This window comes from Anabrus simplex, chromosome 3 (assembly GCF_040414725.1).
Source record: "Anabrus simplex isolate iqAnaSimp1 chromosome 3, ASM4041472v1, whole genome shotgun sequence".
Lineage (NCBI taxonomy): Eukaryota > Metazoa > Arthropoda > Insecta > Orthoptera > Tettigoniidae > Anabrus > Anabrus simplex.
Genome location: NC_090267.1, coordinates 346,653,702 through 346,667,880, shown reverse-complemented (window position 1 = coordinate 346,667,880; position 14,179 = coordinate 346,653,702). Strand labels below are relative to the sequence as shown.

General features: G+C 43.4%; 1 non-coding gene across 1 annotated transcript; it reads left to right on the top strand.

The window, feature by feature from the left end:
• The first annotated feature begins 5,448 nt into the window (after positions 1-5,448).
• On the top strand, positions 5,449-5,572 carry LOC137499061 (U5 spliceosomal RNA). Its single transcript, XR_011018001.1, has one exon. It is a non-coding gene; the product is annotated as a U5 spliceosomal RNA (small nuclear RNA).
• Positions 5,573-14,179: the final 8,607 nt, after the last annotated feature.

Below are 14,179 nucleotides of genomic sequence, written 5' to 3'. Positions count from 1 at the left end.
CGAGACGTCGTTTAACTCCCTGGGATGGCTCTCGTTGCGGCGCTGGTGGTACTAAGAGGTGACTTCCATGTGCAGAAGAGGGAATGGGATGCTCCTCGGAAGACATGAGGCCCGTGGCATGGGCTTGTGCTAGTGTCACAGATGAAGGTGACAGTACGGCAGTGGTGGTGGTGGCTGTCGATGTGGTAGCGGCGATGGTGCTGGTGGCGATGAGATCCATTATGATAATATGGCTGTCTTAAAGACAGAATATTCCCTAGGGGGTAAAAACCCCCTGATGTGGAGAGGGGACCCCAGAGATTACCGAGTCCACAACTATGTAGAAGAGAAGAATGCAATGATGAATGCAGATTGCCTGGGGAAACCCTTACAGTAATAGAATTCCTCGACGTCGATGGCACGTCCCGAGGTGAAACCTCACGAATTACTATGTCCACCTGGCGATACCACGTTTTCAAGGAGCCATAAACTCCCGTGACTGCTTGCGGTGTAGCGCAATCCGTTGGACGGTCAGCTTCGATCGTCAAAATCCTGGCTTCAGGGGCGACTAGCTGTACGGCATGGAGGCATGACTGACGTATACATACATGTGACGAGACACAGGTATCTTAGCGAATTTTAAACATTTAGGCGGAATGCCTCTTACAAATTTCACCTCATTTACGGTGGATTTACAGAGGATTAATAGCAATTTGAAACTGAAAATTGGATCAGCATGAAATTTATTACATATGATAAACTCATTTGAATCTGACCACGAAGCAATATGATTGGCTAACTTCAGCAACTAATAAAATAATGACGGTGTGAGATATCAAATTATTTATCACCATGACCAACGCTTTAGCGCTCATGTACCCGGTTCACATTGTTTCTAACCTCTCTGTATGCGTAATTTATGCCAAATTGGGAGGAGTTTATTGTAATTAGCTATAACCCATTAATTTTAGATGCCAGGATGGTCTGGCATCCAGGAGTTGTCGTGCCCTGACTATGTTGAGACTACAGCGCTGGTTACTAGGTCAAAAGTGTTTCATATAATCCTTTCAAAATCCTTTCTGGCCGAGCCATCAAAAGCTGAATTTCAGTCCTTGTAATGTAAACAACTATTACAGTTTCTGAAGACCCCTATGTGCCTGAATTTTGTTCTGTGAAAGTTCTGTTAAGTATCGGTAACGATGCTATGCAGTAGTATGAGGCTGAGGTATTTCAGCACTTTCAAATACCACTGGACTGAGCCAGGATCGAACCCTACAACTGGACTCAGAGAAATAGTGCCTTACTATCTGAGCCACTTTATGTGACTGTTCCTATCATAACCACAACAGGATCATTCATTTTTATGTAGAATGTGATCTACTGGGACGTGGCTTTTCACTTTAGAAGTCCCACAGATATCGGTGGCGATTCAAGGTTGCCAAGGTGAGAAATTACTGACAATGCCACTAGACCAGGGATACTTAACCTGGGGTCCGTGGAGCCTTTGGGGGTTCATGGATTGGCTTTAGGGTATCCAACAAGTAAAAACTTTGACATTTAGTTTCACTATAAATTTAATATGCTTTTGCTGGTGAGACCTAGTGTTTACAGTGTCTTTTGGTATGGGAAAGAACAAATTTGTTACTTTCATTGACTTGTCCCAGTCTTAGCCTTGGCTTTGATAAAATGAAAATGACTGGGATACGAGTGAATCTCCTTATGTAGCCAGACCCTGTTATAAATGGTATGAGAATGTCACTCATAGGGTCTGTTGATGCATTCCTTTTAGTGTGCTAGGCAGACTGATATGTAATGGCAACTTCTTGTTTGGTGAGGAAAGCAATGGAAAATTACCTCACTCCTCATTTCCCTAGTACTCCTCTTCAGTGGCACCTAGGCCACCTATGGCAGCTGAGGACAGAGCTGTTGAGGATCAAACCAGCCTCCGGGCTGAATACTCATACAACAATATACATAATTTTAACGTGAACACTAGAATGTTATTTGAGAAATTTTAGTAATGCATAGTAATATTATAAATCAGCACAATTAATGGTAAACATTTCCCTGTTTTTATTGTAAATAGTTTTAAATTAATACTAAATTATAATTTGTAATAAGCTCACCGCCCTTTATAAATGCTAGAAATATGAATCTGACACTGCGTGAGTTGACCGCGCAGTTAGGGAAGCATAGCTGTGAGCTTACATTCGGGAGATGGTGGGTTTGAATCCCACCGTCGGCAGCCCTAAAGATGGATTTCCATGGTTTCCCATTTTCCAGGCAAATGTTGAGTCTGTATCTTAATTAAGGCCACAGCCACTTCCTTCCAAATCCTAGGCAGAGTGCAATTTGGATTTTAGAAACATACCACAAATGACAAATGTTTGGTGTCACAGTCCTTCTGTCGAGCTTATGAGTATGTAGACGTCATTGGCAAGATTGTCTGCAAAAAAGCAAGGATTCTATTTATAGTGTATTTTACACAAATTTCGATATGTTATCTGTAGAAGTCTTTGAATCAATTAGCATTTCCTTGCTCTAAATTTTAACCCATTCATTATCAGTTAACTCAATCTATTATTATTATTATTATTATTATTATTATTATTATTATTATTATTATTATTAATCACACATAGTTTGTGATATACCCACACTTTCCTTTTTCATTTTATATTTCGACCAAATCCACTAATAATATGGCCTCAGCTATCGCGTGCGGGCATTTTGAACTGGCGCCATCTAGGCTACCAGCTAGTCAATTTCGTCGTTCCGTTTTACTCTACCAGAGGGCAGAATCAAACAAATCTGTCATGGGCGACCTGTGGCTGACTGAATAATTAATTTTGTCGTCAGGAATATTTTACATGCCCACATCGTACGACAGGGAGTGTCTACCTCTGCCGCGTTTTAGCCCGCGATCTTGGGATTGGGAGGCCAACACTCTACCAAATACAGCTCTACTCTACAAAAGCCCACACATTCTGAAATAAAATTCTGTCTGCCCCATGTGAGTCTTTCTTCTCTTTGTGGTTTCTACAATGTTTGTACCTGTCCTTTGTGCTCCAGGCTTTAGCAGGCTCCAACCCAGCTGCATAAAATACTTTATCTGCACGGTGCACGCCAAGATCGGCACAGATAGTTAGCCAGAGGCCTACAATGCAGAAAAACCGTGGGAGTTAAGAGGCCCGCAGATTTCTCAAGAAAAAGGTAAATGAATGAATAAATAACTTTACCCGAATGCGACTCTGCACGGGAAAGTTGACACCGTGGTGTATTTGTAGAATGGGCCGGAAAAAATAAAAAAATAAAATAAAATAAAATAACAGTGCGTATGTAGGCTAAATGTCGGTTGGTAGAATCTGCTTGCAAATTACTGCCATGTGTTGAGTCCAAGAGAGCATACGAGCTCGAAAGTTGCTTCTCGTATAGCCTAACACAAAAGGCGCGCTCTCTCACAAATATCTGCGCAAAGTTATTATTAAGGAAACAGTGAAAATTGTTATCAAAATATCAATAGACCTAATTATTCTCGTTGCTATTTCTTCCGCAAACCGATCATTTTCGAAATTGAAACTTATAAAAACCTACCTATGAAATGCGACGATCCAATACGGACCCTGTAGCAACCTCATTTTCGTACCGTATTTGTCATCCATGAATATAATTGAAATCGTCAATACCTTTGCATCGCAGGAAGTACGCTGCATGGTTCAGTTTCTTTTTTAACTTTAATGCAAGTATACTTGAGTTTTTAAAATGTAAAGACAAAAGATAGGAACACAGATTCACGATGTATTTCAACCCCTAATAAATATTTAACTTTCAAAACAAAATCCATTACCGTACTATAATAAATGAATTAATTGCATGCTCTTATGTAAGTTCTTTGTATACATTAAATGGATATAGACTGCACCTGCTGTACTTAATGTATTGATATGTTTTGATACAATTTATTTGAGGGGGTTCAATTTTGTTTCCTTCTTTCGTTACGCCTCTGTAGATAGCAGAAAAAACATGAAGTGCAACACTTTCTAGTGAGTGATAATGAAAACATTCTAAAATTCATGAGAAACATATAATATAAATAGCCAAAGTAAGATATTTCGCGGCATGTCACAACATTCAAAAACAATCATTATTTTGTACTCTTCATGATTTCTGCTCCGGCTGACCTATGTGAAACCACACGCCGTGAAGAGTATAAAATACCGAAACGGCGACGGGTCACAGCACATGTTACTCTCAGTACAGATAGAGAGCAGCACAAACATGAAGTGCGACGCTATCTACTGGGTGGTATTAAACAATCTCGAAAATACATATTCAGAAGAAACATGTCTATATTCAAATTGGGAAATTTTCTGGCATACAACAATATCTAGTATCAATTTGTTTGAAGTCATATATTATTTTGTAAACGTCAATGTGATTATTTAAATCATAAACTTTAAAAGATAATTGTTAACGGGAAGAAACACTATTATACTCGCAGATATACGGCAATTAAGAACATTGAAATACCTAGACGAAAAAATTATTGACACTCTGGTCTCCCTTCAAATCGTATAAATCTTTCGAGTGGAGCTTGATTATTGAACTTCATTCCAACACACACCAGCAGGAAAAATGCTTCCTTTGCCATTTTTCTCATTATGTGGCCTAACACGCACCACCACCTTCATGTTGAAATTCATGCCAGTGGGAGCACGGGTCCTCGCTGATGCAACAGAGGGAGCGGCACGATTCCTCATCATGAAACTCATGCCAGTGGGAGCACGGGTTCTCGCTGATGCAACAGAGGGAGCGGCACGATTCCTCATCATGAAACTCATGCGCCCTCTGCTGGGTGTGCATACCCCCTTGGAAACCCGTCTCCGGGCTGCGATCACCATTGTGCTCTGCTGGAGTGTCTTATCGCACTCTAAGGCTGAAATAATGACTTATGGCATTGAAATTATCTGGACACATTTAACAACGAGGAACTTATCAACCTTGGAAAAGGTGAAAGCGAACTATATAAAGAAGGTGATAGGTGTATCAAAAACGACACGATCTAGACTTGTATATCTCCTCGCAAGGGAATCATTTCTCATAGAAGATCTCAGGACAAGTATGCCACTACCGAACACCGGTGCATCAAAGAAACTGCTAGCAAATCTGACTGAGAAGAGAGAAGAAGTCCAACCTGACTTCTATGGCACAGGGGCAATGATAGATCGCTCGTGGACAAAAGCTAATTTTGAATTAAGACATGTCATTACAAGATTAGCAGTTCACGGTTTTCATCACCTACTCTGCAAATCAAAACACTTCCATGACCCAAGTATAGACTGTGAGTGTAAACTATGTGGAAAAACGTGTGAACAGTACCACATTGAATTCTGTACAAGAAGAACAATGTCTATAAGTGATTATGCAAATATGTAACCCATCAATGTAATACTATATTCTCTGTTATGGCTATTTGGCTGCATTAAATATATTAATTAATAAATCTTTCGCCTTTTACTAAAGATTTCCGTGGAGGGGGACATTTGATGAGTCTAAAACTAATTTTTGTGACGGCTTTACCATAGTGTAAAGCCAACAGATGATTACAAACAAAATCTATTTCTGACATTGTCTTTTAGTCAAAAAAAAAAAAAAAATATGTGCTTGAGCCCTGCTCGAACAGACGGGGGCAAAGTTCGAGCTTTGTGCGCGTACCGCCTCGTCTGTATTTGCTGTGCACTTCTGTATATTTTGAGCGTATAAACTGTATCTGTAATTTGGAGACTGCCAAAATCTGAGTATGTGCGATGATTCGTTGCAAATGCCTCCCCAGAATATACAAACTGCCTACAGAACTTCATGTGAATGCACGGTATAAAGACGACAGCAATATATAAGAAAATCAGTGAAAATAAGGCAACAAAATCTTACAAATCACTCGTGTTCAAAAAAAAAAAAAATGTCTACCATAGTCCCAGACAGTCTATTCCTTTGTTTGTTTAGTATCAGTCCTGCCTTAGAAAATATATGCGATCAATTTGTACCGTTGCAGGAACTTATTTTTGTTACTGTCCTGACACTATTACATACTGATCAAAAGTCAGAGGCGTATCAGAGATTGTGAGCGGGGAATCTATATTATTATTGTGTACTATTATTAGTACTTACTAGATTATTATTCACAATTTGCTTTTACCTCGCTCCGACACAGATAGGTCTTATGGCGACATTGGGATAGGAGAGCGCTAGACGCGGGAAGAAAGCAGCCGTGGCTTCAATTAAGGTACAGCCCCAGCATTTGCCTGGTGTGAAGATGGGAAACTACGGGAAACCATCTTCAGGGCTGCCAACAGTGGGGTTCGAACCCACGATCTCCCGAATACTCGATTCTGGCCGCAGTTAAGCAACTGGAGCTACTGGGCTCGGTGTTATTATTGTTATTATTGCTATTATTGTTGTTATTGTCTAAACAATTCTATTTTTTTATTTCATATGATATCTGCTTATCTATATGATCGCACAGCTAGGTGGGTGATAGACCTGATATAGAACACCTTAGCTCTAAGAACTGCCAAAAGAGCGTTAAAGATCTCAATCCTACGCACAGTTCGAGTGTGAGGCTGAGCTTCCAGGATGAAATAAAGAAGTAGAGAAGCAGCTACGGTAACAGCAAGATTAAATATAATATATAAGAAAATAAGGCAACAACATCTTACAAATCAATCGTGTTCAGAAAAAAAAATATCTACCATGGTCCCAGACAATTCCTTTGTTTGTTTAGTATCAGTCCTGCATTAGAAAATATTATTTCTGCATTGAACTGTAGGTAATACTGGAACGCTGACTGTATGGGAGCGAAGTGCGGCTTCAGGGCTTGCTTGCTTGCTCGGACGCTTTCATTCCCCACCCTGAGGGGGTGGGGCGGGCCACCTAGAGGGTGTCGCCCTCTCCCTGGCCAGGGGATTGGACGGGGTTGTGTGGGATTGGAGGAAAAGAGAGATGGGGGGAAAAAAGGATTAATGCGTTGGAGGAGATGTTGAAGTGCAAGAGTGACTGGAGGTGGGCGTAGGATTACTCTTTATTATATATGACGGGCATAGGGGGGGAAGCGGGACATTCTGTGAGCGTTTTTTTTTTTTTTTCAATACAGACATGATGCAAAAATGGATACAACAGACTTCGTGGGTAACATAAATTGACAGAGAAAAGAAAAAACACATAAGGTGATGAATATCATAAGTACATGTTACAAAGTTTGGGAAAAATAAAAATAACAAGCATACTTAGGGACATAGCCTTCCTTAGCAGAGCCTAATGCAAAATATCGGACTTGTACACTCCAGTTAATATATGTAAATTATACAGGAGGAGGCAGAAGCGAAGTATGTATATATGGTCTATCTTGGAGATAGATAAAGTAAGGAATAGGTGATTAATTATCAGTACATTAAGTATGAATTGTATAAAGAGATTAAAGAAAATAGGTACTAAGTGAAAAAGTAGAGGACTTGGTAGCAATGTAAATGAAAAAAGTTGCCCCTAGACAGTCTCCACACGCTGTCCGAGTGGAGGGGTCTGGTGGAGAGATTTGAAGATATGGAGTGGGGTGGGGATAAAGAGAGGGGTTTTGAGAGGGGAGTGCAGGAGAAGGGAGAGTATAGGATTGTTGCGGTCAAGGGAACGTTGGAAATAGCGGGCAGCAAGAATGGAGACGAAGGTATCTAGTTTGGGAATTGGGAAGATGTTGTACAAGTCAGAGGTGTGAAAGAGTGGATGAAGGCGGAGGGCGATGCGAACTAGGCGGCGTTCCATGGATAGGAAAGGTTTAAGGAGGGTAGGGTGAGAGTCTGCAACAGCCAGCCAGGCGGTGAAACCATAGACGATGGCAGAACGAATGAAGGCGGTGTAGGTGAGTAGGAGAAGGTGGGAGTTAAGGCCCCAGGTAGTCCCGGCAAGCCGGCGAACCAACCGGGCTCGACGGGAAGATTTGGTTTGAAGGGTCCGGAAATGCGGGCGAAAAGTGAGGAATTCGTCTATGGTTACACCAAGGTACTTGAGGGAGGGTTGAATGGTAAGTGGGGTGTCGCGGATGGTGAGTCGGAGGAGGCCAGGGTCACGGGTCACTGAAAAGCGACGGCGGCTACGACGGATTAAGATTGATTGGGTTTTGGAGGGGTTTATACGGAGATGCCACTTGTCACACCAGGAGAGAAAGGAGTCAAGATAAGGCTGTACAAGGTTATTCATGCTAGAGACGGAGGGAAGGGGTGCTAGAAGTGCAGTATCGTCCGCGAACTGAAGTAACTGAATGGGGGCGGGTGGTTGAGGAATATCTGCTACGAACAAGATGAAGAGTATTGGGGATAGCGGGGAGCCTTGAGGAACACCATAGGACATAGAAAATGAAGAGGAGAGTTCACGATTAATGGATATCCTAGCAGATCGGTGGGAGAGATAAGAGGCGATGAGGCGAATGTAGGTAGTAGGTAGGGCAAAAAAGTGAAGTTTAAAGATGAGGGCTGCGTGCCAAACAGAGTCGAAGGCCTGGTTGAAATCGAAAGTTATGAGAAGGGAAGGTTTTCCATGGTTGAGGTGATTGGAGGCTATTTGGATGAGCTTAAGGAGTTGGTCGTGTGAGGATAAGCCGGGACGGAAACCTCCTTGGGAAAGCGGGAGAAGGTGATGGGACGACAGGTGGGAGTGGAGGCGGCGGACCAGGATTTTATCTAGAAGTTTAGCTAGGACAGAAATGAGACATATTGGTCGGTATGAGTCTAAGTCGGACAAGGGTTTTCCGGATTTGGGGAACAGAAGCATGATGGATTTCTTCCAGGCGGTTGGATAGAAACCGGTATGGAGGATAAAAGTGAAAAGGGTGGCTAGAAGAGTGAAGAGGATGGGAGGGGCTTCACGTATATGGCGGTAACGGATATTATCGGGGCCGGGTGCGGTGTTGCGAGTTTTGGAGAGAGCGATATGAATATCGGTGGGGGTGATGGGAGAATTGAGAGGATGAGGGGAGGGTGTGTGTGTAGCAGAGGGAATGAGTTTAGGAGAAGCTTGAATATCATGATAGAGCGGTGTGTCAGCAAAGGAGAAGTGGTGGGAGATTTGGTTGTTGAAGCGCCAGGCGAAATGTTCAGAGAAGATCTCCAACTTTTCCGTGGTGTTAGCTGGAGACTTTCCTTGGTGAATGATAGGATAGGTAGGGGTGCTGTGTTGGCCGAGGAGGCTGGAAAGACGACGCCAGTATTGGGAGGGATGAGCATGTAAGGAGTTAAGTGTTGTACAGGTTTGAGACCATGAACGACGTTTATAAGAGATAAGGTAGTTACGTATTGTGCGGATTAGTTGGCGGTGCCGACGGAGAAAATAGGTGTCACGGGTGCGGGTGAAATCCTGGAGATAGGATTGAGAAAGTTTCTGGAGACGGAGAAATTTAGGCGGAAGGCGCGGTTTGGAGGGTGAATGTAAAGTGGTGGGGATGTGTGCTTGGGAAGCAGAGGAGATAGAAGAGTGCAGGAGATCCTGAAGTGAATCAACTGAGGTCTGGTCGGTCAGAGGTGGAGAAGAGTGTGGGAGCATGTTGGAAAGGGCGGAGCGATATGAATTCCAATTGGCTTGAGCAAAATTGGGTACTGGTTGGGGAGGTGATGTATTTGAGGAGTGGTGGTGAGTGGGGATTTGTAATAGAACAGGGATATGATCACTGCCAATGCTGGGAAGAAGTGTAATAGTGATGAGATGTGTAAGAGAATTATGTGTGATGATGGCATCAGGTGTGGTCTGGGAGGAGGGGCGTGTTGGGCCGGGAAGGGGGAGAAGGGAGGAATCGATGGCACTGAGGAGGGAGTGGAGGCTGTGCATTTCTCGAACGGATCTGTCGGTGAGATTCAGGTCGGCAAGAAGAATGTAGTGCGGAAAGGTTCTGCTGAGGTGAGTGATGTAATCTAGTGGGAGGGGTTGGGTGGAACGCGTGTAAATTGTAGCGAGATGTAGGATGCGGGAGCGAAAGTAGATTGTGGCGGCGATGGATTCTGGAAAGTGAAGGGGATGAGGTGGAACATGAAGGCGAGTGGGAAGGGAACCTTTTATAGCTATTGCTGATCCCCCTCGTCCGCGGTCGTCGGGGTGATCTGCTCGATGAAGGATGTATCCAGGAAGATGAGCTGGAGTTCGTGGACGGAGCATGGTTTCGTTCAGTAAGATGGTGTGAACGGGGTACTGTTGGATGAGAGTCAGGAGGTGGAGACGCTTGGTGGAAAATGATTGGATATTGATGAAGAGAATGGAGATGGGAGGGGAGGAATTCACACGTTTGGATCGACAAGCCATCAAACAAGAGTCTCCAAGCGGGTGAATTGAAAATGGGAGTTTAGGCCTGAGTGGGAGGTGACAAAATGTAGGTTGAAAGTCTGATTGGCCGCTGCTTGCAGGTGAGAGAGGACTAATGGTCGGTGATATGGGAATAGGTTGAGGAGAGTGAGAGTGGTGAAGCGAATGATATCTTCGATGGTAGGAGGAGAGAACTGGGAACGGTTGAGATCTGTAGGTGGGTCAACGGTCCGAACGGGGGCGATAAGTTCGGGTCGGTTGTCAGGGGGAGGAGGACGGGCCTTACAGAGACGGGAGTAGGTGGGATGTGAGTCACCACACGTGTTGCAGTGAGGGGGTTGTGTGGTGTTGGGGCATTTTGGAGTAGGATGTTGCTGGGAACAGTGTCCGCAAATAGGTGTTGGTGCTTTGCAGTCGGCCGTTTTGTGGACGTTGTACTGTAGACACCGTTCGCAGCGTAGGGGTTGCGGAGGAGGGGCTTTGGAAGGCTCCACTCGGTGGTGCTGGCGATATATTGAGACACCTGTGGAAAGTAGTCTATCAAGATCTTCGGTGGTGGGGACCAGCACCCGCACCATGAAGGTCGGCCCGGATACGTTCTTAATTCGAAAGACTTTTCTTGCGGGAACGCCCTCGGCGTTAAGCTCCGCAAGGATCTCGGAGTCTGGAATATCCGGGTCGACCCCCCTGATCACACAGCTGAAGAGACTGTGGCGGGGTGGAGGGGGAGGGGTCTTTTGTTTGGGTTGTGAAAGAATTTTAAATGGTGAGCTGGAGCCCAGTTGATGAGCACCTACTAAATTGGAAAGATGACTGGCGGCTTCTGCACTGGTGACTTTGATGAGGTATCCATGGTTGGTAGGCCTGATGTCGGCGATGTCTTCACGACGAAGATTGAAGCGGAGAAGTGTTCGGAAGATCTTCTGCGATGAACGGAAATCAGGGGATGGGTTCTGAAGGAGGAAAGTATGGGTAGATTGGGGTGGTTTTTGCAGGAGACGGGGGTTGGTTATAGGACGATGACTGCCAGAGAGAGGAGGAAATTCGGTGGTGGATGATGTATTTATTGGTGGAATATTGGCTGTTTCCATGGAGTCAGTGTGCTGTGAAGGTGGAGGAGGCGGTGGCGGTGGCGGTGTCTCGATGGCGACGACTTTAGGTGGTACTGATCCCTTTGGTGTGGCGAGACGTCGTTTAACTCCCTGGGATGGCTCTCGTTGCGGCGCTGGTGGTACTAAGAGGTGACTTCCATGTGCAGAAGAGGGAATGGGATGCTCCTCGGAAGACATGAGGCCCGTGGCATGGGCTTGTGCTAGTGTCACAGATGAAGGTGACAGTACGGCAGTGGTGGTGGTGGCTGTCGATGTGGTAGCGGCGATGGTGCTGGTGGCGATGAGATCCATTATGATAATATGGCTGTCTTAAAGACAGAATATTCCCTAGGGGGTAAAAACCCCCTGATGTGGAGAGGGGACCCCAGAGATTACCGAGTCCACAACTATGTAGAAGAGAAGAATGCAATGATGAATGCAGATTGCCTGGGGAAACCCTTACAGTAATAGAATTCCTCGACGTCGATGGCACGTCCCGAGGTGAAACCTCACGAATTACTATGTCCACCTGGCGATACCACGTTTTCAAGGAGCCATAAACTCCCGTGACTGCTTGCGGTGTAGCGCAATCCGTTGGACGGTCAGCTTCGATCGTCAAAATCCTGGCTTCAGGGGCGACTAGCTGTACGGCATGGAGGCATGACTGACGTATACATACATGTGACGAGACACAGGTATCTTAGCGAATTTTAAACATTTAGGCGGAATGCCTCTTACAAATTTCACCTCATTTACGGTGGATTTACAGAGGATTAATAGCAATTTGAAACTGAAAATTGGATCAGCATGAAATTTATTACATATGATAAACTCATTTGAATCTGACCACGAAGCAATATGATTGGCTAACTTCAGCAACTAATAAAATAATGACGGTGTGAGATATCAAATTATTTATCACCATGACCAACGCTTTAGCGCTCATGTACCCGGTTCACATTGTTTCTAACCTCTCTGTATGCGTAATTTATGCCAAATTGGGAGGAGTTTATTGTAATTAGCTATAACCCATTAATTTTAGATGCCAGGATGGTCTGGCATCCAGGAGTTGTCGTGCCCTGACTATGTCGAGACTACAGCGCTGGTTACTAGGTCAAAAGTGTTTCATATAATCCTTTCAAAATCCTTTCTGGCCGAGCCATCAAAAGCTGAATTTCAGTCCTTGTAATGTAAACAACTATTACAGTTTCTGAAGACCCCTATGTGCCTGAATTTTGTTCTGTGAAAGTTCTGTTAAGTATCGGTAACGATGCTATGCAGTAGTATGAGGCTGAGGTATTTCAGCACTTTCAAATACCACTGGACTGAGCCAGGATCGAACCCTACAACTGGACTCAGAGAAATAGTGCCTTACTATCTGAGCCACTTTATGTGACTGTTCCTATCATAACCACAACAGGATCATTCATTTTTATGTAGAATGTGATCTACTGGGACGTGGCTTTTCACTTTAGAAGTCCCACAGATATCGGTGGCGATTCAAGGTTGCCAAGGTGAGAAATTACTGACAATGCCACTAGACCAGGGATACTTAACCTGGGGTCCGTGGAGCCTTTGGGGGTTCATGGATTGGCTTTAGGGTATCCAACAAGTAAAAACTTTGACATTTAGTTTCACTATAAATTTAATATGCTTTTGCTGGTGAGACCTAGTGTTTACAGTGTCTTTTGGTATGGGAAAGAACAAATTTGTTACTTTCATTGACTTGTCCCAGTCTTAGCCTTGGCTTTGATAAAATGAAAATGACTGGGATACGAGTGAATCTCCTTATGTAGCCAGACCCTGTTATAAATGGTATGAGAATGTCACTCATAGGGTCTGTTGATGCATTCCTTTTAGTGTGCTAGGCAGACTGATATGTAATGGCAACTTCTTGTTTGGTGAGGAAAGCAATGGAAAATTACCTCACTCCTCATTTCCCTAGTACTCCTCTTCAGTGGCACCTAGGCCACCTATGGCAGCTGAGGACAGAGCTGTTGAGGATCAAACCAGCCTCCGGGCTGAATACTCATACAACAATATACATAATTTTAACGTGAACACTAGAATGTTATTTGAGAAATTTTAGTAATGCATAGTAATATTATAAATCAGCACAATTAATGGTAAACATTTCCCTGTTTTTATTGTAAATAGTTTTAAATTAATACTAAATTATAATTTGTAATAAGCTCACCGCCCTTTATAAATGCTAGAAATATGAATCTGACACTGCGTGAGTTGACCGCGCAGTTAGGGAAGCATAGCTGTGAGCTTACATTCGGGAGATGGTGGGTTTGAATCCCACCGTCGGCAGCCCTAAAGATGGATTTCCATGGTTTCCCATTTTCCAGGCAAATGTTGAGTCTGTATCTTAATTAAGGCCACAGCCACTTCCTTCCAAATCCTAGGCAGAGTGCAATTTGGATTTTAGAAACATACCACAAATGACAAATGTTTGGTGTCACAGTCCTTCTGTCGAGCTTATGAGTATGTAGACGTCATTGGCAAGATTGTCTGCAAAAAAGCAAGGATTCTATTTATAGTGTATTTTACACAAATTTCGATATGTTATCTGTAGAAGTCTTTGAATCAATTAGCATTTCCTTGCTCTAAATTTTAACCCATTCATTATCAGTTAACTCAATCTATTATTATTATTATTATTATTATTATTATTATTATTATTATTATTATTATTATTAATCACACATAGTTTGTGATATACCCACACTTTCCTTTTTCATTTTATATTTCGACCAAATCCACTAATA